At 43.2% G+C, this 26,739-nt stretch overlaps 1 long non-coding RNA gene across 1 annotated transcript in view; it reads left to right on the top strand.

The window, feature by feature from the left end:
* The window catches only part of LOC123348557, a 55,126-nt gene extending 36,190 nt beyond the window's left edge, over positions 1-18,936 (top strand). The window contains exons 4-7 of the long non-coding RNA XR_006573212.1: positions 264-318; positions 786-1,003; positions 17,731-17,868; positions 18,516-18,936. This is a non-coding gene — a long non-coding RNA (uncharacterized LOC123348557). The remainder of the gene's footprint in view (positions 1-263; positions 319-785; positions 1,004-17,730; positions 17,869-18,515) is intronic.
* The last annotated feature ends 7,803 nt before the right edge of the window (positions 18,937-26,739 follow it).

Consider the following 26,739-nt stretch of genomic DNA (forward strand, 5'->3'; position numbering starts at 1 on the left):
CAATCCCCACCTGCCCTGCAGGGGAGTTCCACTGAAAAGCACTGAATTCCAGCAGAAAAGCTACACCCTCACCATAGGTTAGTGGGATTTTAAGACCCCTAGAATCAGATTAATCCACCACTGGTAGCTGTCATGAAGCAACTCATATCAGTGGGGCTGGAGAATACGACTTGAGCATCCCTCCTGCCGCTGCAAAAAAGGCAGGGATAGAGCATGGGAAGGAAGCCCTAGCCATCAGCCCTTCTCTTCTCTTTTTGTTTCAGAGACACAACACTCTCAGAGCCTGCTCTCCTCTGTCTGTCAATGGAAGCTTGACATGTAAGTGGTTCGCTATGGGCTAATCAGGGTTCATGCTGTTTTTCTGGGGCCATAACATGTTTTTCCTTCTCCATCACAGCTTTTCCACTGGCTTTCAAAGAACATACATGTGTAGTGACACCAAACTCAGACATGCTTGTGTTAGGTATACATATGGAGGGTGGATCAGCTGGCGTGACCCAGACGAGACGATTCTGGTCTTGGACCTCTGGCTGATGGAGCTATACAATCTGTTTGATTCAGCTAGCAGAACATCCATCCCATTTGCCAGGAAGGTGTGGACGTAGCTAGATCAGTAACAAATGGGTTTCAAACTACATGCTGGCAATCAAGAATCACGAGTAATGCTATAGCTGTGCTATGTTGTTTGGGATGCAAAGAAAATATGTTTTGCTTGCCAGTAAAGAAGACACCAATGAGAATTATCTTTCCCCTCTCCAACCAGCGTCATATAATTTCTTTTTCAGGTTGCTGTTGACTTACAGTGTCCAGCTTTTTGGTGAGGATAATGTGATCACCTAGGAGCTGTGAGTTTCCTGGAGAGGAGCACCAAATCCACAGATCGGGATTAGCAATAAATGCATGGAAAAAAGGACTTTCCTGAAAAAAGCATGTGAATGCTCTTAATATGTGAATAGCTAATGAAGATCCTCTTAGCAGTCTCTGCACATTCTTCAGCTGCAGGGTATGGTCATTGATTCTGTGTCTCCAGCTACTTTAGTCTTCGTTGCTTATTGCATCCAGGTTAAATTAAACAGACAAAAGGCCACTGCTGAAATGCTAAGAACCAATGGGGATTGCATTAATGGTCACCAATTCCAACTGGAAAATTGGTGCTTAGATTTTTTATAGCCCACCGTGTGGAGCTATTTCATCCAGCAGCAATAGGTAGGTCACCTCTAATTACCGGGGGTGAAATCCAACTCAGTGCGCCTTGTTCTGTCTCATTAATAAGGAATGAATATGAAAATTCATGGCTGGGAGTTTTCTCTTGGGAAAACACCTAGGCACACATTTCTATGGTTTATTACAACTCCCTGCTAAATGTAAGACTTTGGAGTTATAAGCATGTCGATCCAAACTCTTCCCAGGTGAATCTGATGCTGGAGTACCCCAGCAATGAGTTAGTAACTAGAGCGGGTGGAGAAAGGTCATTCTGGTTCATGGAGGATTTTCGATAGGTCAGAATCTGGTTTTGTTCAGACTTGGAATGCAAATCAACAGGTTTTAAATTATTGGTGAAAGGGAATGGAGCTTTGGCACCAGAGTCGTCCACCTGGAAGGCTGCCCCACAGCCGCGGACCCTTGAAGCTCTGGGCGTCTGAGCTCCTGAGGAGCCACAAGCCTGGGAGCTTGGGAGTCATGGCTTCCAGTCATGGCACACCAAGCAGGCTGCCAAGGAGCCAGGTGGCTGATCTAGCAAGAGGCCAGGCAAAGTTTCATTAGTGGCCTGGCGGGCAGGGCTCCATCACATCTTCATTGAAATGGAACCGTCTCCGTGGAACATTTTGATTATGACAAATCTGCAAATTCAGATGAAAAAAGGTTTCACTGGCATTTTTCCACCCAGCTCTAATTATTAGTATTTGTATTATAGGAGCACTTAGAGGCCTCAACCGATGGCCTCATTGTGTGTAGTGCTGTACATACACAGAACATGCTAAATAGGCAAAGGGTGTAAGTGGGAAACAAAGAGGGGAAGTGACTTGCTTTAGGTTATACAGCAGATCAGTGGCAGAGCCAATCCTCTTCATTCCCACTCCAATGCTCTGCCCACTAGGCCATGCTGCCTTTCCTGCGGAGTATGGTTCTCTTTATAACTGCCTACATGGATAGATTAGATAGGTTAGCCAAAAACATTAGCTAGACAGATTAAATAGATAGGCCGCTCTTCGGGGAAGAAACTGGCTCTTTGTATGTGTTTGCACAGCTCCTAGCACAATGGAGTCCCAATCCTAATTAAAGCTCTGAGTGCTAAAATAATATAAATATTAAATAATAAGACAGATCTTCTGGAATTACACTAGGGATGAATTTGGATCCTCCTGTGGTATATCAAGAGGCTCATCATCTCTGCTATGTAGGCTGAACGGCTGCTGATACAGGGCTCTTTGGCTGGTGCCATTCAGGTGTATGCATGGCTATTCTTAGCTTCACTTAACTCAGTAATGGAGAGATGTGACTCATCTTTCAAACTGTGTTGTCCCTGGTCTATAATTCGTTCACCAATAAGTGTCATGTGCTCTATTACAATTAGATCATAAACTCTTCAGAGCAGGACTCATTTGGCACATTGGGCACTATATGGCTAATCATATTTGGACCCTTTTCTCTGAATCACAGTGATGGCATCTCATATTGAAGAAAACAAGGGTATGTCCACACTACCCGCAGGATCGGCGGGTAGTGATCGATCTATCGGGGATCGATTTATCGTGTCTTGTCTAGATGCGATAAATCGATCCCCGCCACGCTCCCCGTCGACTCCGGAACTCCACCAGGGTGAGAGGCGGAAGCGGAGTCGACGGGGGAGCTGTGGCTGTCGATCCTGCACTGTGAGGATGGGAGGTAAGTCGAAATAAGATACGTCGACTTCAGCTACGCTATTCTCATAGCTGAAGTTGCGTATCTTACATCGGACCCCCCCATGTAGACCAGCCCCAAGAATCCAATGCACTCAAGGTATCAGATCTTTCATTCTGAAGCAGTTATTCACTACCCATTAAGAACACGCGAGCACATCATGGAAGGCTGAGGGAGGCCAGGGCAGTCTAAGATGCCTGTGAATTCTCTGACTGACACTGTTCTAAACAGAGCTTTCGGTGACGACAAACTACAAAAGTCCTCGGGCAAGTCACTTAACCACTCAGTACTTGGTTTCCATCTGTGTAAATGAGGCTGAATTAATCCATATTTATAAAGCACACTGAGTTTAGATGGAAGATCCTATATAACAGACACACAGGCAAAGATTATATATTAATGGTGCATTTACAGCTGTCACCAACAGTCCTTGGTACAATTATTCCTTCTACTGTATCTCGTTGCAGTCTCTCTAGTCCACTCTGCTTACGTTCTCTGATGCAGTCTAATGGTCCTTATTTGCTGTAGCTACTCATAACTCCTTTGCTATCCACTCTTCATTTATTCCTACCCCCCTCAGTAAACTGATTAGAGTTTAATCATTTGCTCACCCATTTTAAATCACTAAGGAAAATGTTGTTATTACTCCACCTCTATTTTATGTTCTTTTAATTATTTCCACCTCTGTGATTACTCTAATTAGCTAACTGGTTTCTAATGGCTGTACTGTACCTGGGATAATATTTTCATTAATCACCATGTTAAACCCGTCTAGTTAGAGTCTGTGATTTTGTGCATTATGATTTGAAATAAGTCAATACCAAAGTAATCTGAAAAGGAAAAAAATCCATACAAATAGACATTATATTAGTCAGCAGGTTGGCTGAGAGAGACTAATATATTTAGAAATGTTATGATTTACAAGCGCAAACAAGCCATTTATTTAGCTCCTATAATAAAGATAAATCAGAAGTCTCCATTCATACCTATTAAAGGTGACTTCTTTGATCCACGTCAGATGATTGACATATCAAACTGGGATCAGAAATAAAGAAACTGACAATACATTTCCTTTATTCCCATAGAGGCAACAAAGAACTGTGCTTCATATACAGTTTCTCTTTGTCATATGAGGAACACAGAACAGTGCAGAAGTGAAAGTGTATTCTTCATCATCGGGAGACTATTTCTTCTCAGGCACTCCAAACTATGGAGTTTGTAAAACCAACATCCACAAAGTAAATTGATATTTCATGATAGTTCACAATAATCAAAACAAATCAAGGTTGCTTGGCCTTCATTGTTCAGCCATAAATGAGAGGATACAGCTCTCAAAGTCCTGGACCAATGCTGGCTTGAAACACCCCTGTGAAGTAGGTAGATAATTATTATTAGCTGGAGAAATTGAGGCAGAGATAAGGTGAGTTGCCCACAAGATCACAGAGTAAGAAGAACTCACTCTTGTAGACCAAGCTGCTTCTCGTAGTTTGTTAACGTAGCACTGCACTGAGGCAAACACCACATATTTAATTTCACACTTATGTTCTACGGGTGGAAGCCTGGCTCCATTAAAGTCAACAGGAGTTTTGTCTTCAACAGGACCAGGATTTCTCCCAATATCTCTGCCACAGACTTGTTCTGTCACCTTGTGCAAGTCACTTAACTTCCCCACGTGTCAGGTCCCAGGCTCACCTCTCCAATATCTTCGAAATCCTCAGATGAAAGGTGCTATGGAAGTGCAAAGCTTTGTTACAAAGTGCAAAACACTCTGAGCTCTTCATAAGGCAATGGAGACACAAAGGAGAAAAGAACTGTGGAATTTTTTTAATCAGAGCTATTTTAGTTTCCAAAGGCTGAAAATTGATTATGCTCTGAACTAGCAGGGAAACTACAAATCTGTTTAGACTTTAGATTCTCTCGCTTTCTTTTTTCTAGGCCAGTCCGGCATGTCATCAGTTTCACTGAAAAGCAATCTCCTTGCGTTTAGCATCATTGCAGGCTATTTGAGGAATGCTCCTCAATGTAGCGAGCGTCTGCCGTTGCTGCTTGGCAGCAATAGGATTGGGCAGTGCAGCGGCTTGGCCTGAACACAAACATTTGGGCTGAGTCCAAGCCAGGCAAGTGAAATGGAAAGGGACCATTTCCTACCTACTTTCTGCACTACCCAGAAGCATCCCCTGCAAAACAACCTACCCCTGTTTAAGTGGAGGCATAGAGGGTAATGTGCTCCTGTCTCTTCTCCGCCACACAGCATCAGGACTTACTAGGACTGTCTGCCTCCAGTGTCTCTGCCCAAGGCAAAGCTGCTTCTTTGTTGTTAGGGAAGGGCCAGAACCAAATCCCTGAATCCACATCCCCCTGAACTTCAGGATAATGTGGCCCATGGATCCAAATATCTGCTTGGGATCCAGCACAACAGCTGTTTGCTGTTCTGCACAGATCTTCAAAAGCTCTTCTTTAGAACTGGGTGCACTGGGCACATCTGGGGAAACACAAACGGTAATTTGGGTATTTTCTCCAGTTGCAGGAAAGGCTGTAGAAAAATTATAGCAAATTAATACCGTTCAAAGTAGAAATCAGCACCACCGCAAACTGTACAGATAGAGGGACGCTGCAGAGAGGAATACACACCAATTTTTTCTGAACCCTTTACAAATTCTGAGGCTGTGTAGCCATCGTAAACTGCATGGAGCTCAGGAAAGCTTGCTACCAATTTCCATATGTAGTGTCCTGAATTTTCCAACAATCAATGTCCATAGGTTTTTCTTATACCTTCGACAAGTGTTCCTAGCCACGACAGACAACTGGCTGGCATGATATGTATTCCCATACTCAGCCTGTTAGTGTAGTAAAAGATAGCTGAGCTTAGCTCAAAAGGAAGTATATTCCTCTCAGTGTGTCACTATATGAAATTTCTGGGAGCAGTTGTATTTCTTTGTGGCTCTTTTCAAGAATTGCATTGGTTCTTTTTCATGGTGGCACGGTCAAAGAATTTAATGTATTTTGTAAAATGGGGATGCATATGAAAATCTTGACTGAGCTACTAACCTTATAGAAGTAATCCACACAAAATGGTGCTTCTCTTCATTTTACCAGCTTGTATTTCTCTGTGCCAACTCTTTCCTGAATTATAGTTCTGTTATCTGACTTTACGGTGATTGGTGTGTCCTCGAGGAAATATATCCTTCCAGTTAGTCTGCAGGTCAGGTGAAGACTTTGCAGTAGTAATAACAGATGCTACTGCAGTGTTTCTCAAACTGGGGCCGCCGCTTGTGTAGGGAAAGCCCCTGGGGGGCCGGGCCAGTTTGTTTACCTGCCCCGTCTGCAGGTCCGGCCAATCACAGCTCCCACTGGCTGCAGTTCACTGCTCCAGGCCAATGGAAGCTGCTGGAAGCAGCACAGGCGGAGGGACGTACTGGCCACCGCTTCCCACAGGTCCCATTGGCTTGCAGCAGTGAACCGCGGCCCGTGGGAGCCGCGATGGGCCGGACCTGCAGACAGGGCAGGTAAACGCACCGGCCCGGCCCACCAGAGGCTTTCCCTACACAAGCGGCGACCCCACTTTGAGAAACCCTGCGCTACTGTTTTTAAAAAGTGACTTTGTATAGAAGTTTAGATAAGATTCTCAGTTGGTATAAATCAGGGTAGCTCCACTGACTTCAGTTCAACAGAGCTTATAGGGATTTACAGCAGTTGAGACTCTTTCTTTTTATATTTAAGTCACTAGCCTAATAAGAACATTTTCAAGATGCACAGGAGGAAAAAAACATTATCAAATAATGTTAAAACCTGTTTTCCATCCCCCGGCCCCAGTTGGAATAACTGAAAACAATCCAGTACAAATTAATCAAAGCCTGGAACACCAAGTACAGTAACTGTAAAAAGCTGTTGTCCATTTAAAGCTATCATAGGTGTTACAGATGTTATAGTTGGGGCAGGTCAAAATTTTTCCATCACAACCGGGTGTCTGATTGAGGTTGTGTATGAAATGTCTGCTTTCTGCAGAAAGTTTTAACTTTTGAGAAAAAACCTGAACAACTGAAAACTGAAAGCTTCCTGGTTTTTGTACAAAAACTGAAACATTTCAGCTGAAAACTAACTAATTTCCACTGAAAATTTCACTCTGTTGCCTCATGGGAATTGGAGCTTGAGTGCCTCATGTCCCCATTCTACTCTATGAACCAGGCTACAGTCTACATCTCCCACAATGCACCACATCATCTCAGGTAGAAAGGATACCATGGGTTCATCATGGGAAATGTAGTCCAGCCAGGGAAATCTAGCTCATAGAGGAGAAAAAAATTCCAACCATCTCTAATCACAGTAAGCTAGAAGGCTAGTAGATAAGCTAGATCCTGATCCTCCAAAGATTGACATGAAGCTGGATTTTAAAAATTCTTCAGTGATCCAGAATGAACCCCCCACTATTTGCTGGGAAAGTTTGGATCTGGATGCACACCTGATGCGTTGGCCAGTTCTAAGATCCTCAATGAGGAGAAGAAGCAAAAACAATCAACCAAAGTGCCTTTGACTGAAGAGAGGCCATCTGACTGGAACCCAAATGTTTTACATGTCAAGACAGCATAGCTTCTGACTCATTAGTCCTTTCATCAAATGGCTGTCCTTTTTCTGCTTACTACTCAGGATAGGCCATTTATTAAAATGTGCATACAGAATCATGTGCAGACTGGAGAATGGACTACCATACCACTTTTTAAAATCATCTATAGACAACATAGGGGAATGCTTTCTAAAGCCAACAATATGGAGTTGTGAAACAATCTAGACATGTCTAGTTTAATAAATTGGCATGAGTTGTTTCCTGAATAATCTTGTCAGATTGTTTCAGGCTTCAGTGGTCTCCATTTGTCAATAGTTATGACCCTATTGTATCTGAAATATTTCAGTCTTTCTACTTACCTAGATGCCAGTACAACAAAGCACTTAAGCACATGCTTAACTTTGAAGTCAACGGGATATAAGCACATACTTCAGTGATTTGTTGAACCGGGTCTTAAACAATAATTGCAGTATCTCCACTACCATGGTGGGATAACTACTGGTAAATGTTGACTTTTTAATGGTGCCTCTGTATCTAGTTATCTCAGTAGCCCTTAATCTCATAACACAGAGAATCAATCTACAGTATGGGCCGACAGTTGAAGAAACGCATCTGAAGAAGTGTGTTATAAGGCAAAGTCTTATTCTAGGTTTCTCAGAGTTTGGATAGAGTGAGAGGGACTTTGAAAGAAGCTACAGTAGAGTCACTACTTCAGGAATTAATTGATTTAAGGCAATATTTCTGTACAGTGTAACTTAATGAACCAAGTAAGTAATGCTCATAACTTTTCAGTGTAAGGGACAAAAACCAATGTTGCATTTAATTTTTGGTCTAGATGGGCTAAATCAGTTTCAAAACCAGCAAGTGTGGAAATGAAATTTATTCTGGTATCCAGGACCACTTTAATGTCACGGCTGGGTCAGCTTTGTCAAAGGGTTTAAAATAATGCTTTCAATTTGCCTTTGGAGCCTGTGATTTTTTTGATCACCTTGTACTGCCTGTGTTCGGCTCCAGCAGAGATGGGAGAAATGGGCAGTTATTTCATGTGAGAGATTGAGAGGATGAGGGAACTGACATCACAAGCGACCCTTCAAACAGAGACAACATTTGGAATGACGTATTTCTTCAGGGAAACATCTCAGCTTGCTTTAGCCCCAGATTCTGATATTGTACCCAAATTAAAAAGATTGTACAAAAAGGCATTTGCAATTGTGCAGTTGGATGATACACACATGCAACTAATTGCATTTTCAAGGGGGGAAATTAGAGGACATGCCTAAAAATATCTCCAAGTCGTTTGAAGGTACATTTTCTGGGGGAGAGAGGTTGAGCCTCCAAGAGGAGTGAGCTCCTTGGGCTAAATCTGTAACTCTTTTCAAGCATGCTTCCAAGTTTCATTCCCCTACTTTTGTGTCTGCACGATGGTCACCATCTTGGCCAACACACTGGGGACTGAATTGGGGAACCTCTAGATCTAAAAGCATGAGCAGCCTCAGCTTTAGCTCACACTGTGACAGAATTGTATCTTCTGCAAACTGGGCTTGCGGGGTGGAGGGAGACGTAGCTCATGCCAGTGGCTTACAAATACAGTGGATGGCATCTGCATGTGTGGGCAGTTTATTACCTATTTCCCTTGTTCAGATATGCGAATGCATGTATTCAGAGCCACATCTTGAGAGGTGTGACTAGGGTTACCAGATGTCCCAATTTTATAGGGACAGTCCCAATTTTGGGGTCTTTTTCTTATGTAAGCTCCTATTACCCCTCACCCCGTCCCAATTTTTCACACTTGCTGTCTGGTCACCCTAGGTGTGACTTGCAGCTGTTCAGCATTTCTCAGGATAAGGCCTTTAAACCTGAATACAGCAAGGCACCTAAGCACATGCTTAAGTCAGTCCCAGTTCAGCTGAGCACTTAGTTCTGATTAAACGAGACCCTAAATGGGCGTGCAGTCACTTTTGCAGGCACAGTCCATTGTATGTGTACAAATGTAAAGGTAAACTGAAGGCCATTTCAAAGGATAGTCCTTAGAGTCTCTTTGCAGCTAGCTGCCCAGAAGGGAGAGGAAACCATTTAAAAAACAGGGTTGAATCTAAACCAGTCATCAACAATGACACCAAATAAATGTATGAACTAGCTCCATAGACAGTTGAGATATGGAGCTCTGAGAAAAAGAAGATCCACTTTACCATTATGACTCATTTCGCTCTGTCTGGCTGCTTTTTCTTCCATCTCTTCTATGACATAGTGTGTTTCTTGGCTTCATGCTGTAGCACCAGTGCTGATAAAACAATACTTAATCCTACACCCATTATTCATCTTCATCTCATTTTTGCAGGTGTTGAAATACAATTGTAATTAATTTAGGTGCAAGGCAGATTGAGTGACTCAGCTATCCCATGGAATTTTTGGTGCAGCTTCCAGGTCAGCACCAGCTTCGCTCTACTTTATATAACTTATTTTCTCCAGTGTTTCAATTAGGGCTATCAATTAATTGCAGCTAAATCAAGCGACTACGCAAAACAAATTAACTAGATTAAAAAAAATAGTTGCCATTAATTGCAGTTTTAATTACCCTGTTAAACAATAATAGAACACCAATTTAAATTTATTATCAATATTTTGGATGTTTTCCTACATTTTAAAATATCTTGATTTCAAAGTGGACAATGCTTACTTTATATTATTTTTTTATTACAAATATTTGCACTGTAAAAAGAGAAACAAAAGAAATAGTATTTTTCAGTTTACCTCATACAAGTACCGTAGTGCAATCTCTTTATTGTGAAAGTGCAACTTACAAATGTAGAATTTTTTTTACATAACTGCACTCAAAAACAAAACAATGTACAACTTTAGATCCTACAAGTCCTCTCAGTCCTACTTCTTGTTCAGTCAATCGCTAAGACAAACAACTTTGTTTACATTGACAGGAGATAATGCTGCCACCTTCTTATTTACAATGTCACTTGAAAGTGAGAACAGGTGTTCACATTGCACTGTTGTAGCTGGTGTTACAAGGTATTTACCTGCCAAATATGCTAAATGTTTGTATGCCCATTCATGCTTCGACATATAGATTGCATTATCCTTTTAAATTCTTTTTTACAGTGAAAATATTTGTAATATAAAATAATAAAGTGAGCACTGTACACTTTGTATTCTGTGTTGTAATTGAAATCAATATATTTGAAAATGTAGAAAAACATCCTAAATATTCACAATACATTTAAATTGGTATTCTATTATTGTTTAACAGTGCGATTAAACCTGCGATTAACAATGATTATTTTTTTAATCTCGCCATCAACTGCATTTATTTTTATATCGTTTGTGAGCCCTAGTTTAATCAATGAGAACTCATCTACTTTGATACAACCACTTCTAAGAAACAGTCTCAGCTTAGTGATGCACAAAGAGCCTGAGTCTGATCCAGCTGACACCAGTGTAAATCAGGATTAACTTCAGTGACGTCACTTTTGCCCCAGTGTTGAGTATTAACATGCAACTCAGGTAACAAGATACACAGATATGGCTTAGCTGTGCAGATAATTACCTCTTTTGCACATGCAGTTATGGTAATTAAATAAGCTCAATTACATGTGCATTTGCACCTCTAGGTTGTTTTTTTTGTTTGTTAGTTGTAAATCTGGCTCTAAAAGCACTTAGAAATGTGATCATCTCTCCAGTCAGCTTTTATATGGCTTTCACAGTGCTGCACTTGCGATATTACTTTCAGGAAACAACCTGCACTCCAATCCATTGCCCCACCCGCCCCCTTCTTGCCCCCCACCCCCTATAACACACACCGAGGAAAACCTACTTTGTCAGAAACGAAAGCATTTTGTGAGATTAAAATGTAAATGTTATACTCCACTTTTCAAAATATGTTTTATATTTTACTTTTGACTTCGTGAGGAAATAGAATTTTTATAACCCTGTGAAATGATTGCCACCCAGACACTTTGGCAAATAACTAAAAGCCTTAATAAATAAATCCTCTGTCAGCTAGGGCTGAAAACTAAGTTGCTCATGGTTTGCCGGAATATTGTGAATTTCAAAGCAGTCTCATACAATTGAACTAGTAATCACAGGAGCACGTATTGGGCTGACTTTGGTTTCCCTAGTTCGGAGAGGGACGGGTGAGTGTACAATGGCTCATTCAGCAGGACTAGAAATAATCAGTGTACGTTAATTTTTGGTACATTTTCTGATTGGAAAAAAAAATCAGCAAAAATTAATTTACAGCAACTATTTCTAGTACCAGGCCAGTGGCAATGCTTGTCCACAGAAACTGGTGGGGAGCAGGAAAATAATTTAACCCTAATATGTAGCTGGCACTAAAATAAATAGGTACTAATATAAACACGTTTGCAGTCTAGCTGCACCAGTATATTTGCAAAGGTAGATGGCTGATGCTGCAAAGTAAGTCCCTGGCAAGGTAATCGCTTTGACATGAAATTACTAGCCCTTCCTGTCACTGAAAATATCATGCAGTAGCAGGATAAATTAGGTAAGTACCTTGGTAAATGGACCATATGATTACAGGATAAATGTATATGAAAAAATACATTAGTCCACCACCATCTTCAAATAACTTCAGGTATTCTCAATTCCTTTCAAGATCTAGTTTGAAATGGCCCTCATGGTATCTATAGGGTTTCCATAGATTCCTTCCACCCCTGTCTTTCTCAGCTATCCTCTCCACTCCCTCTACTCATCTAATACCTACCTCCAAATCTGTCCCTTCTGATAATCTTCTCATTGCTGGTGCAAAAGCCTTCTCCTCTGCTGCTCCTACCATCTGCAGCTTCTGCCTCAATGAGTCTCAATCATTATTCATTATTTGCTAGCTGGAGTGATGAATAGTTGGCATAACAGTTTGTAAAAAACATATATATATGTGTGTGTGTGTCTTCATCCAAATGCCAGCAAATACTTATGAATGAAAGCATCTGAATAAAGTCAGGACCAGTTTTCCAGGATCTTGCTATGCAAAAAGAGGGCTAAATTCATAGCCCAAAGCATTTAAAAAATTATCATGATTTTGGCTACCTACATTTTTGGGTGCCCTTCAGCACACTTTTCAGAAGCCTAAAAATTAGGTTACTTGAAGCATGTCTGAAGCTGGGTACCCAAACTAACCGACACACCCCAACTCACTAGTGACTTTTGAAAATCTTGCTCATAATAAATATTCATAGATCTGCACAATGTTTAAGGCCAGAATGGACCATTAGATTATCTAGTCTGTCCTCCTGTATAACGTGGGCCATGGAATTAATATTAGGACTGAACAGTTTGACCAGCTGTGCTCACAACAGATTGCTCGTGCATGATGGGCAAATCAGGAATCATCTGGTGAACAATTTCAAATAACAAATACATACAACATAATAAACAGACAATTCACCAATGGACAATGAGGCTGACCTGCGAACTTAATTTTTGACTATGAAGTATTCACCCAGTTCTAGCCACTAAATAGGCTATGAATAGGGACATGTTTATAGTGGACTTCAACAACCACGGTGATGTATTTTATATCAACCAACTTGTCACCACTTGAGTGGAATCCTACAGGGCGTACAGTACCAAGACACTGCAGTGATAAAGACTGTGTGGCTAATAAGTCTTGATGAGCTGTCAGCCAGCTGAAGATCTTGCAAATGAAAGAACGCCAGCTAAAATCTGGGCTTACCATCAACTTAGGATACTGCTTTATTGGCCTCAGTCCTAGCCCAAGGTCATTGACTGAGACCAGTCTGGGTTTTTCAACGCTCCTTGGCATCTTTAAACATTCCCTCCTTTCACCAGCTTGGAACTTGGTCAGTTTCATTTTGATGCAATTTGCTACTTCTCTGCTTTTTTCTCCAGTGAGGTCTTTTTTGTTTGTTTGTTTTTATTTAATGGTGTAAATCTCATCAGCTTCTAGACCTTTTTGCTGGCCTGCTCTCCCAGCAGTGCTTCCTGTGGGATCACAAATGACATATTGCATCTGCATTAAAACAAAATGAGTTCATCCCCATTTTTAGATAAGGGTGTCATTTGTAAATGCTTTATTCATAATTAATGAAATTATTACTGGATGCAGCCACATTCCTCATCCGTGTATAATAAGATACTTTGTAAAGTGCATTAGTAAAAAGCTTACAGATGAGGCTATGACAACCCTACTGTGAAACATATTCTATAGCGTACTGCAGCTTTTGTTAAAACAATCTATGTGCATGCTTGTGAATGATCAGTCTGGCCAGATGGTGATAGATGGTGCAAATGTTAATTAATAATAGGCTAATGTTGATAATTAATAGTAAATCATGATGATGGGATTTTGTTAGTCAGTGTTATGATAATATTCATTTCACAGAATCATAAAATCATAGAAGTTAGAGATGGAAAAGCACCATTCAGTCATCTCAGTCTGTCTTTCTGCCAATGCAGTACCATTCCTTACAGAGCATTTACTGCTGGGTAAAAAGATTCATCCAACCAGGAAATATGGAGAGGCCTATTGATCTCAATGAAATTTTTATATAGTATTTATGAAAACACTGATGCATTGTTTGACTGTAGAACATGAAGATTGAGTCATACCTATCCTCTCACTAAGAGCTATCAAGAGGTTATAGTGATAAGAGACCTATAAATCCATGTAGCCTACAGTAAACATGTGAGGAAATAACAATGTAAAAGGTGTCTTCATACATATGATACGTGGCTTCCTCCAGCAAGTTCGAGACAACATCATACCTCTCACCTTTGGTATGGAAAAACTTCTTGTACTGCTGTAACAACCTGCAATACCAAATAACACAGAGAGAGACACTTTAGAAGATTGCATGTCCTTTAGAAACAACAGAACAGTATTTCCAAGTTTTTCAGCTGACACTACATTTTCCTGCCTTATATATACAGGGCTGCATCACTCCCGGCATTACATCATGCTGCATGAAGTGAATGAACATTTGCCCTTGGGCATACGCTGCTCTGAGAAAAGAGGAAGTTCCACGTCACTGCTAATTATAAAATCTGATGGACAAGGAGAGCAGTATCATGCAATGACAACTGGAGATGGCCACTATCTTTCAATTCAAATACCCCCAAGGGAGTCCCATCCCATTGATATTGCTGCTAGCTGCTCGTGAGGCTATTCTTACAGCTGGCAGATTTCCTGGCTGATTGGGTGACTATCACACAATGGTATTTTGGTGTATGCAGGAACATGTTGGAATTGCAAACTATCGCTTTAAGAGTGTGGGAAGGTGGGGCTTCCTGGTCCTGCTTGCAGACTCAGGGGCTCTGTAGTGAAGTGTGCGATCAGAGTCAGTCTAGAAAGAACCAGATGGAGTGAGTTGTGCCTCTCTGCTTTAGAGAGAAGCCCACTTTAACCATCTCTCGGCTTTTGGTTACTGGGTTATTATTCCGGAATTTAAGAATAAAAGTAAAGTAGTGATACATTGTACCCTTCCAGTAACACTATATATATATATATATATATTTAAGCTAACTTCTGTTTGTGTATGCCAGGAACATAACAGGTAAGTAGGAGCCTAAACATGATTGGGACTGACACAGCCTGTTAAGACAGGGTGCAATGGAATTTTCAGGCTGAAGATAAAAATGGGGTGACTTGAAGCATTGCCGTTCTTTGGAGAAAACAGATCAGAACCCCAAGAGACTAAATTTTCTGCCAGCCTCAAGAAGGGCTGATTTCACATGCCCTGTTTTGCATGCGCAACTGCACCGTGCAAAATCCTCATTGGCAAATATGGCAGTGGCCTTATCTGTCAGCAAAAGTGGCTGCTGGGTAAGCAAATACAGAGGTCCAGGGCTGAAAATTGAACCATGAGTGACATTAAAAATGAACAACAACAAAACACAGCAACTAGAAAAGGCCCCATTGTTCAAGTCATTTTGTTGTATCAACCGGGCAAGGTACTAACAAACTTCAACAGGACTTTATTTTTAAAGTGGAAACCTCTTTACCAAGCTGCTGCTGCACCCTCTGTAACTCTCACTCTGCCTCCTCAACTCCTCCCCGCTCCTTCCTGTTTCCTGTCCTTTCAGACTCCCAACAGCCAGTGCTCCCAGTTCTAATAATTACAAGTGACATCTGAACACCACACATTTATAAACAGATGGGATAACAAATATATTGCAGGGAACAATTCTGATTGGCCTATCAGGACGGGATATATTTTCTATGATAAGATGTAAGCTAGTTATTCACTAGTACCCAGATATTTCATAAGTAATCTCAACCAAAGGCATACAATTTACCTAGCTCACTACCATCTTCCTAGCCGCAGAATCTCATGTGTTGAGAGGTACATTACATTTTGCCAATCTCTTTCTCACAGCTCCGTTACTTACCACCTTTATTAAAGTCCTAAATCCTTAAACCATGTTAATACCTATATAGCTTTCCTGCCTCTCGCAATCCACGCATACAGCTTATTGACTAGAGCAAGAATAATGTTCACCAAAAGCTAAAAGAGGCAAGTGTTAATTTTGGAGTTCTCTTGATAAGGAAATTAATGTCAAGGCTTTTTTCAGACAGTAGAGTCCTTTTAACTCATACACACTAATGACCTCTGACCCCCTAACCCTTTCTTAACTTTGCCTTTGGTTTTTAACATTTTCATTTCAGACAAACCTGAACCAGGATTCAGTCCATTTTGGCCTTGCAGACAGACCGTCTCTTAGCTCACGGACGTTAGTAGCAATTATTTACAGCAGAAATGGTTAAGCATGAAAGTGGGATTACAGACAATGTTGTACCTTTGCTACAGCAACGCGTATCTTGCATTGTTTTCAACTTCCTCAACCGGTGGGCTATTTGCCTTTCCCCATCCAGAGCCATTGTCCTGCACTTTGTTCCACCTTTCAGGCCTTCAAGGGAAGCGCTTTCATCAGGCACTCATGGCCCATGTTCTTTGCAGATGTTAAGAAGTAGGAGCAAGTTGAACACTACATAAGGCGAGGGTGTTCAGCAGTATTAACACTTGGTAACAACATAGCTATTGCAACAGCATTTAACACAGTGTTTTCTATTAAGGCTTCCTTCTTCCTTCCTTCTTCAGTTGAAAGTACTCTTGAAATTGTGGAACTTACACATTACACTTACATTGGCATACGCCAGGCACAGATCAGGCAGGCACTATGCAAGTTTGCCACACGTGAAGCGCCCAGGATCAGGATGGGACATAAAGGTGGCATATGCCCATCTTTGCCTACCCTGCTTGGATTTTCTGCTATAGCTTTGCAGAACCTCTGGATTGGGCCCAGTGAATCACTCTAATTCCAGCCCAGTGGCCCTGTCTATATTACAAAACCTCTATACACTCAGCATGTCAAGCATCTTTGTTCCCAGTAGCTTGGGCCTTGTCCTTAGACAGGAAACTTGTGTTTGCTTGTAATATTTGATAATCTCTTATATTACTGAGCACATAAGGGATTTTTAGATGAACAGTATTTAAACATGAATAATTAAAATCGGAGTTAAATGAAGATATTGTACAGCTCGGTGCAGTGTAAACACACTGACTCCCTGGGCTCCATTCAGATATATTTGTTACTTTGCCACTTTGGATCCAGAAGGGTAAAAGCTTTCACTGTCATTACTAACTACACCTGATTAAATGTGATTATGCTTTTGACAAATTTTCTTGTGTCAGGCACTAAATTAAGGGGGAGTGGGGAGAGAGATTTTTCCAGTTACGATCGATACTGTTCTGATAAAGTCCTTCTCAATTCAGAAAAGTTGTTCTCTGCTTAGGTTAATCTGCTTAATAAATGGCATAGGGTGTTCTCAGCTCAGGAATTATAGCACAAAGCAGGTGGAGCAACCTTAGAATCTAAGCTGGAAAGATCTAGTCAAATATATTGCTTGATCCCAATGTGAGGATACAATCGATAGCCACAGGACAGAGACCAGCAGAAGTGGAGCATGGCAGGGAGTCAGCCTTCTGGGTCAGTGTATGACAATTCAGTTCAGCAAGAAGGCTGATGGAATGCTTCTACTCTCAATGAATTTTTCTTAGCTTTAAGACCACAGTCCTAGATCCCCTGACTACAAAAGATCTGCCAAAAATCTATAAGTATCTGACAACTTGGTTTCTTCTGGCACTTTTTACTGGTGAAAAAGTTGGGGGCGGGGTGGGGGTGAGAGAAAGAGAGAGAGGAAGAAGAAGAGAAAGATTGTTTTAATTTTGACCTCCTGCAAGTCACTTCATTAACCCTGATTCTGCTTGACCCTTTTACAGCCCAGCTGTTTATTTTCTTCATGAAACTAAAACCAGATCGATCAACTCTTCCTCAAAGCCCTTTATGAAACCTTGGCTTCCAGGCACAGGCCTGCTGCTAACAACAGACCTGATGCAAATTGAATCTCTGGGAAACAGGTTTGTTCAGTGCAAACACCCATCAAACCTCCCCGTTCCTTTTTCTCCTTCCAAAGCCAGGTCTGTAGCACCAGATTTATTTGTATGAAAAAAAACCTTCCCCTTCTTGCTTAAGGAAAGATATTAATTATAGATGCAAACCTATAAATCTTTGGGCTTTAGGTGAGGCATTTGCTGGATTACAAATATAAATTGGATATAAGGGTCCTGCTCGTCATATTATTACTATTATTACTTACTGTTTGGGTTTTTTTTAATACGATCAGGATCTTCAGATGAGTCAAACATTTCTGGGGAATGGCGAGCAAAGCTTTCCAACTTATGCATGTGCTGAATTCATTAAAAGATTTTCCTTTCCAACCTGGCTCTCCACTGTATTTCACAGTCCAGTAAGCCATTAAGCATCTTGTTCAGATTCCTCCCCCACCCGGTCCAGCCCCAGTACTTGATTTCATTACATTGCTTCTGCCAGATCATATCAAGCCTCCTAATGTTTATTAATAATGTCCGGTGTATCCTATTGACAATGTGCCATTGTTTCTCTAAAGTCCTGCTTTCAATACAAGGCTTTGAATGAGCTCAAAAGGTCCGCTATATATCCCAGCTCTTTGTTGAATGTGACAATTTTCTTCTCCCTTGTTTATTAGAGTAGACCCGTGGTGTCCAGCAATAAGCCAAAGGGCCTCATCCAGTAAGGTGCTGAGCATCCTCGACTCCCACGGAATGAGTTTGCTCCACAGCACTTGGCAGGATCGTACCAAGTGCTTAGATGTGGCAAGTATCAATAACTGTGATGTGCATATATACGTAACCCTTCTGCCAGGGGAGTCAGCAGCAACAAGGGTGGGTTGAATATCTATGGGGGTTCCTCTTAACAATACAAAACAGACCTGGTTCAAGCCCCCCGCCAGAAATCTGGGAAAACTAACCATCACCCCGAGGTGCCTCGAAGAGGCAATACTCCCCCTCTCACAAGCACTGAGTCTGTATAATAAAGGGAAAGAGAACTCAGCATTAAGTTGGAAAAGCACCACCACCACTTTCAAAAGCATGTGACTATACACAAACACCCACCCCTCAGTACGTTGAGCAGTGTCTTGCAGTGTGAAAGTCTGAACAAATGTCCTTTTAACACCCCTCTTCGCCTTCCCTCCGCTGCACCCCACTCACAATTGGTCCTCCTTGGTCAGCGAAGACCCAGAGTTCAGAGGTGCATACACATGGGTCCACCTTCCACCCCTGAGCGGGGCCAGGAGGGGAGGATGTTGAGCAATACCGCCACTGCAGCTCCCACCTCTGCAACTGACTCACTGCCACTGTTATCTCTGCCGCTGCTGGCCGCTCACTGCCAGGGCCAGCTCTGGGATTTTTGCCGCCCCAAGCAGCACCAAAAAAAAAAAGCCGCGATCACGATCTGCGGGAGCTCTACTGCCGCCGCTTCAGTCTTCGGCAGCACTTCGGAGGCTGGTCCTTCGCTCCGAGAGGGAGTGAGGGACCTGCCGCTGAATTGCCGCCAAAGAGCCGGACGTGCAGCCCCTTCTCCGTGGCCACCCCAAGCACCTGCTTGCTGGGCTGGTGCCGGGAGCTGGCCCTGCTCACTGCCACCTCCGCCGCTGTTATCTCTGCTGCTTGCGGCCACCTTGGGGAGGCCACATTCTGAGCTTCCCCCACTTAGCCCAGTTCTTAGTAACCTCAGGGGGTGGCAGGGGGCCTCTGTGCCATCTTTCACTGCAGCACCGTCCTCATCCTAGGTCTAAGGGTTGGCCCCTAGACCTGCTCATCAGTGACCTCAGCTCTAGTCATCACTGGGCAGAAACAAAGACTCTCAGTTGAGTCCAAACAGCTCTGTCTTTAAACACTAGAGAAAGGAGGGTCCAAGGGCATCTGGGAATCTTTAGGCAGCAGCCATACCATCAAGTAGGAACCCCTGTCCTCACCCCTCTCATCTTCAGTTGGATTTGGCATCCCTACCCTCTGCTTAGCTAGTGAGGTTCAGTTTAGGGTGACCATCTCAATCCAGGCATGCGAAGTACAGTTCTGCTGCCCTTCACTCCTACAGGAAGGATAACAACATTTCATTACCCCTGCATTCAATTCTTTCTAAAGTGAATCGTAACCCCAACCCAGCCAAAATTGATCACTTTGGCACTGCAAGTCTATCTGCTAACCACCTAGGTAGAGTAGGGGTGTGTGTGTGTGTGTGTGTGTGTGTACGCGCACGCACAAATACAGTCTGCTGCTGATGTCTTTTCCCCCAGGGCGTCACTAGCTATCAGGGAGAACTCAGTCAGACTCTGCTTACAGCTGAGAGGGATCCGACAGGATGTACCGCGTGCAAGGGGAGTTGAGAGTGCTCAGCACACTCTCAAGAATAAGGCCCATTGATTCTAGCCATGTGCTGGAAGCTTATAAGAGCTCTTTTTAAATCAATCATTCAAAAAATTCAGTTAGTTGCAAGGAATCTTCCAGCCATTAGTGCACACAAACAGTCAGTATTTGTAAAACATCATTAGTGCTATAAGGGCTAAGTATCATTATTATTACATTGAGTCTAAATGTCTGGCTTCCAAGCTCACTGCATTTTTCACTGAACTCTGAATCTCTAGTAGACTCTGATGCTGTGGCTCAAATCAGTTTCTTTATGTCACATCTGGAATTACCAAGGTAGCAAAATCATGTCGGAGACAATGAGCCAGATGCTCACCCAGTGTAAATCACTGTAAGCCACAGAGTGATGCTGATTTACACCAGCTGTGGCTGTCCAGGTGACCATTCACTGCAGCGACAGCCTGATGCGACAATGCAGAGAATTGTTAAACAAAATGAAAGCCTATAAAGAGCTTTAGAACTAAACATATCTAATGCCTTACACTGATACTAACAGGACATTTTCCAGTGGCGTTGTCAGCACAGCGCACTGTTCAAAGTCTGCTTTTTTGAATTAGACTCTCTTGCTTAAATAAATGGAGACTTCAGTATATTAAATGATTTAATGCAGTCTGAGCTTTTGCCAGGGATTTCTAATGAAAATGCCGTCCAATATAAAATGCTGGCTAAATTAAACTGTGAAGGGTTTTAATAAACAGCCTGTTGTTATGGTGAACTGTATTAAAGTAATATTTATCTTCATGGTAATGATGTTGCCCTGGATTTAAACATTTTTATTCGGTTTGAGTTTTCAGATAAAATATAAGTATTGCATTTAATTTGTCCAGATCTGCAGGGTATGTTCAACGATTGAGCCCAACCCTATTGCTGGGCAAGTCAATGGAAGCCTCGGCATTGATTTCGCTGAGAGCGGGAATTAGCCGCGGTATTTGTTAAGCGTTGGCAATGAGTTCAGCACTGTACAGAACACGGAGGGAAATATAGTCCCAGCCTAAAGGGGTGTGCAGAATGAGCTCCCAGGCCTGCAACTGTGTCAGCAGAGACCAGTGGTCTCCAACTTTTTGAATTTAAGGGCAACCCAGGATCTACCCTGCACCTTCCCCGAGATCCCGCCCCTTCCCCAAAGCCCCGCCCCACTCACTCCATCCCCCTCCTCCGTCACTCGCTCTCCCCCACCCTCACTCACTTTCACCGGGCGGAGGTTGGGGTTTGGCAGGGGGTGTGGGCTCTGGGCTGGGGCCGAGGGGTTTGCAATGTGGGAGGGGGCTCTGGGCTGAGCCTGGGGCAGAGGGTTGGGGTGCAGGAGGGGGTACAGGGTGCTGGCTCCGGGATGGGGCTTAGAGCTGGGGCTGCAGCCTCCCACCAGGCAGCACTTACCTCCGATGGCTCCCAGTCGGTGGCGCAGTGAGGCTAAGGCAGGCTCCCTGCCTACCCCAGCCCCACACCTCTCCTGGAAGGGGCCAACACACCCCTGTGGCCCCTGGGGGGCGGGTGAGGCGTGGGCGGCACACGGCGCCGTGCGCTATCCCTCTCTGCAAGCACCACCCATGCAGCTCCCATTGGCCACAGCTCCCCGTTCCCAGCCAATGGTAACTGTGGGAACAGTGCTTGCAGGCAGGAGCAGTGCACGGAGGGAGCCCCCTGCCCCGCCCCACCCCCGGGGCCATGCTGGCCTCTTCCAGGAGTGGCACGGGGCTGGGGCAAGCACGGAGCCTGTTGTAGTGGCAACCTGCTGTGCCGCCAGAGATCGTGATCGACTGGGAGATCCTCTAGGATCGACCGGTCGGTGACCACTGGCACAGATGGATCCTCTTGTTGTCATGTTTCATAGATTCATAGATTCCAAGGCCAAAAGGACCATTGTGATCATTTAGACTGACCTCCCGTATAACACAGGCCATAGAACTCCCCCAAGATAATTCCTAGAGCAGATCTTCTAGAAAAGCATCCCATCTTGATTTAAAAAGTGTCCGTGATGGAGAATCCACCAGAGCCCTTGGTAAATTGTTCCAGTGGTTAATTACTCTCACTATTAAAAATTTACATCATATCTTCAGTATGAATTTGTCTAGCTTCAACTTCCAGCTGTATTATACCACTCTCTGCAGAGCCTATTATTAAATCTTTGTTCCTTGTGTAGGTACTTATAGACTGTAATCAAGTCACCCCTTAACCTGCTCTTTGTTAAACTAAATAGATTGAACACCTTGAGTCTATCACTATACAGCACGTTTCCTAATCCTTTAATCAGTCTCATGGCTACTCTCTGAACCTTCTCCAATATATCAACAGCCCTCTTGAATTGTGGATCAGAACTGGACACAATATTACAGCAGCGGTCGCACCAGTGCCATAAAATAACCTCTCTACTCCTACTTGAGATTCCTGTGTTTATGGATACAAGGATTACATTAGCCTTTTGGCCACAGAGTCACACGGAGCTCAGGTTCAGTTGATTATCCACCATAACCCCCAAATTCTATTCAGAGTCACTGCATCACCCCAGGATAGAGTCCCCCATTGTGTAAGTATAGCCTACATTCTTTGTTCTTCGATGTATACATTTACATTTAGCCATATTAAAATGCATATTGTTTGCATGCACCCAGCTCACAGAGCAATCCAGATTGCTCTGTATCAAAAAACTTCATCAGGGATGATTTTATGGTTTTCTTCTCTTTTAACATTCCTGTTGTGTGAATCATCCCACCAGATTTCAGAAATGCCAGATCAAATTTATGCTCATCAATAAGCAATTCCAGTTCCTCTAGTTTGTTGCCCAAGCTCCTAGTATTAGTGAAGAGGCAATTAAAGAATTTCTTCTTTTCATGTTCTGTGGTTAATTTTGGTCTCAACATCTCGATTCCGATTGGCCTGGAGCCACACTGAAGTCAACTGGGCATTTGAGGGGCATGAGAGTCTCTTTGCACTGTTCCAGTTGCAAGAGCAGGCCCAAATATTTTTTACATCTTCCTTTTCTAAGGGCCACAGCCAGAAGTAATGATTGAGCCAGGGCTTCCTGGTTTGGCACTATGCATATAATTGGTCCTGATTTCTAGGGTTCGAATCTTATTTAGCCAAATCTATCTGCCATAATAATGGTTCTTTTAAAGAGCAATTATTTCATTGACTTACCTGTATATTTCTGGAATAACTACCTGGCACTCAAAGAAACATAGGGGATGGGTGGTTGGTACCCATAGCAACTGGAGACACACTATTCCACCTGGCATGAATGATAGAGGGGATGAATTGGGGAAGGGCTGAGGGGAGATTGGAACCAGACTGTGAACCCCTTTGCTCACATGAGAAGAGCTCACATAGGACTGTCCCTATAACTGCTTGTCAATGTGAGTAAGGTGCACCCAGCCTGGTCCTCAATTTCTTACATTGGTAGTGCTGCTTTGTGCAATTACCTGATTTCTGCATTTACGGAAAGAAAGCAAAATTTGCCAACGGAGTTGATAAATTGGGTCTCTCCCAAACTGCGTAGCTGAAAAGCTGCAGACATGCAGCAAAAAAGCATTTGACAAAGCTTGACTGTGTGAGATTCTGATGATCACTCTAGTTCCATAATTTCCAAGGTGCCTTATGGAAATATTTTTTCACTTACTGTTTTAGGGATTTTCAGGTGATACAGATGAGTCTCTTCCTTTCAAAGTCCAGAAAAGTTAGGCATTAGATTGCCGGAGGGATTGAATATAGGATATAGAGCCTTTAACTCACAGACTGGGCTTGGATTCAGCTAGCATGGAGCAGTGTGGTATGCTGGCACCTCTCTCAAGCTTCTATCTTCTCCAGAATTGCAGCTTTTCTCTCTCTCTCTCTGTCTGTAAGGCTATGTCTGCACTAGCACTTATGTCAGCAAAACTTTTGTCGCTCAGGGGTATGAAAAAGCACACTACCGAGTGACATACATTTTGCCAGCATAAGCACTCATGTGCACAGCGCTACGTTGGTAGGAGACACTCTCCTGCCGACATAGCTACTGATACTTATTGAGCTGGTTTTATGATGTCGACTGGAGAGCTCTCTCCCATCAGCATAAAGTGACTACTTGGGGACTCTTACAGAGGTGCAGCTATATTGGCACAGCTGTGCTGCTGCAAGCCTGTAAGTGTTGACATGGCCTATGTGTCTAGCTGTTATGGTTGTGAAGGAAACCTTATAAATGTGAACCGAGTGTAACCAATGCAGAGGTATCCAGGTGAGTCTGCAGATAGCCTGGAACAATAGCTCCAAGAGGTATGAACTGACATAATTCATCTCAGGGAGGTGTTAACTGGGATGCCTAGTGATGCTCACTTACATGGCAAGATTGTTAACTCTTTCAGAAGGAAAGGAGAGGGAGAGTCACCAGCACCTCCTCCTCCCCTCCAGTGCCTCCCTCCTGCCACCGTCAGCTTTTCCGTGGAGTGCAGAAGGCGCTGGGGGTGGGGGGATGAAGGGGGACCAAGAGCAGGGTGCACTTGGGGGAGGGGGCAGAGTCGGAAGAGGCAGGGCGGGGCGGGAGGAGGCAGGGTGGTGTTGGGTCTTTGGGGAAAGGGGTAAAGTGGGAGTGGTGCCTGGAGTGAAGATGGGGTGAGCACACCCCCTCCCCCTGGAATATTAGAATGTCGGCGCCTATGCACACACTTGTGTGATTTACTGTAACCAACTCCTCATTTTGCTGACAGAAATGTGTGGTACCCTTGGGACATACCATCACTTGCTTTTATCCCCCGGCCAAAAAGGAGCACATGGGCACATTCCCGCCCCAGAAAGGGGAACCCAAGCCCTAGGAGGCCAGTGGAACCCAATCCTATTATGAATATCTGCACATACGACTGTGAGCAATATCTCATTTTGATGACTCACCTGGGCAGAGCTGATTTTTGTGGGTGGAGCCTGACAAATGACCTGTTTTTCCCCTCAGCCACACCCCGGCCCATCAATTTGAATCCTTGTAGACTCAACTGCTTTACCAAGCGACGGGTGTCTGGCAGCTTCAGAGAAATGAGTCTGGTAATCCCAGTCCAGTTCCTAGAACACACCTACCCACAGAATCATCACAGAAACCACCATCACCATAGGTACCAGCTGGTATCCGTACTGACTGTCTAAGCAGGGAACCCAAACACAGAACGGACGTGGAGTCTAATCTGCCACCGAGAGAACACAGCTCCTCTGTGTCACAACTGAGGCACATCGACAAAGAGCTGTGGGGAAGCTGCATTGCAACTGAGGGAATCTGTGGATAAAAAGAAGATCCTCATCTGTGGTTCTGCGAATCTAGCACTTTTCGAGACTGCAGACCGCAGTGTAGAGGGGTTACAGACTGAAGCTGCAGGGAGCAACTTTGTATTTTTCTCCAAGAAGATCTTTGAAGCAAGTAGGCAGCTGGTGTGGATGGTGCCTTGACCAGCTCCTTTGGCTCTCACACTTATTATCTTGTGTAGATTGGTATGTATCCTCTAAGTGAGTGTATTGAGCCAATTCAGTATTTGGAGGTACGACTCGTTAAAATAAATCATTTTGTTTGGAGGCTGAACTATGATGATTTTAACAGACCCTTGTTAAATTTTATTAGCAATTCTGTCTTTTTGTTCTGTTTGCACAGCGCCTGGCACGGTGGGGTCCTGGTCTCTGACTGGGGCTCCCAGGTAGAATGGCAATACAAATAATCATCGTCATAATTCTGTTGCTGAAGGTCACAAACAGTTTGTGGCCAGGGCATGGAACAAGAGGCTTCATAGTTTTTTCATGAAGCTGATTTATTAACAGCCAGAATGCATGTACTATTAAGCTAAGATGATTCTCCTGTACTCACATAGCAGCAGCAAAATAATACAACTGTCCAGATCCAACCCTGTGAGCTGAGCGAGTGGGCGTTTCTCACTCATCCCTCTTCTCAAGTAAATATCTTCTTTTTCATTCCAATATAGTATTTTGGGGAGAATGGGAAGAAGAGAAGTACAAGAGATCAGGGCCTACAATATATAAAATTAGTTACAAAATGGCCTTGGGCTGCTCTAAATTATGCATCCTCATTTCTGGGAAAATGTTCAAGATTGTCTTTATCCTTGAACGGCTCCTTTGCAGCCTTCTTCCCTTTCTGAGATGCCTCTGCTGTGAGTTTATAGGTTTCTTCTCCTTGCCTTATGTTATTCTCTAAACAATTTTGAGGCTTTTTAAAATCAGGACACTATGGGTGAAATCCCTACATGCAGAGGAAGGATTTGGGGTTTCCATTACTGTGTTACCTGTGCACGTCACAATTTTTAATGTAATTATCCTCACAATACCCCTGTGAGCTAGAGGAGTGCTGTTAAACCCATTTTACAGCTTGGAAATTGATGCACAGAGAGACCAAGTGCCTTGCCTAAAGAAGTCTGTGGTGGAACAGGAAATTGAAAGGTCTCACAGACCAGCACCCTACCCACTAGATCGTTCTTCTCCTCCGCTGGCTTTTTTTCCCCAGGGAGAAAACTAAGCTATTATGTG

The sequence above is a fragment of the Mauremys mutica genome, chromosome 13 (assembly GCF_020497125.1).
Source record: "Mauremys mutica isolate MM-2020 ecotype Southern chromosome 13, ASM2049712v1, whole genome shotgun sequence".
Taxonomy (NCBI): Eukaryota; Metazoa; Chordata; order Testudines; family Geoemydidae; genus Mauremys; species Mauremys mutica.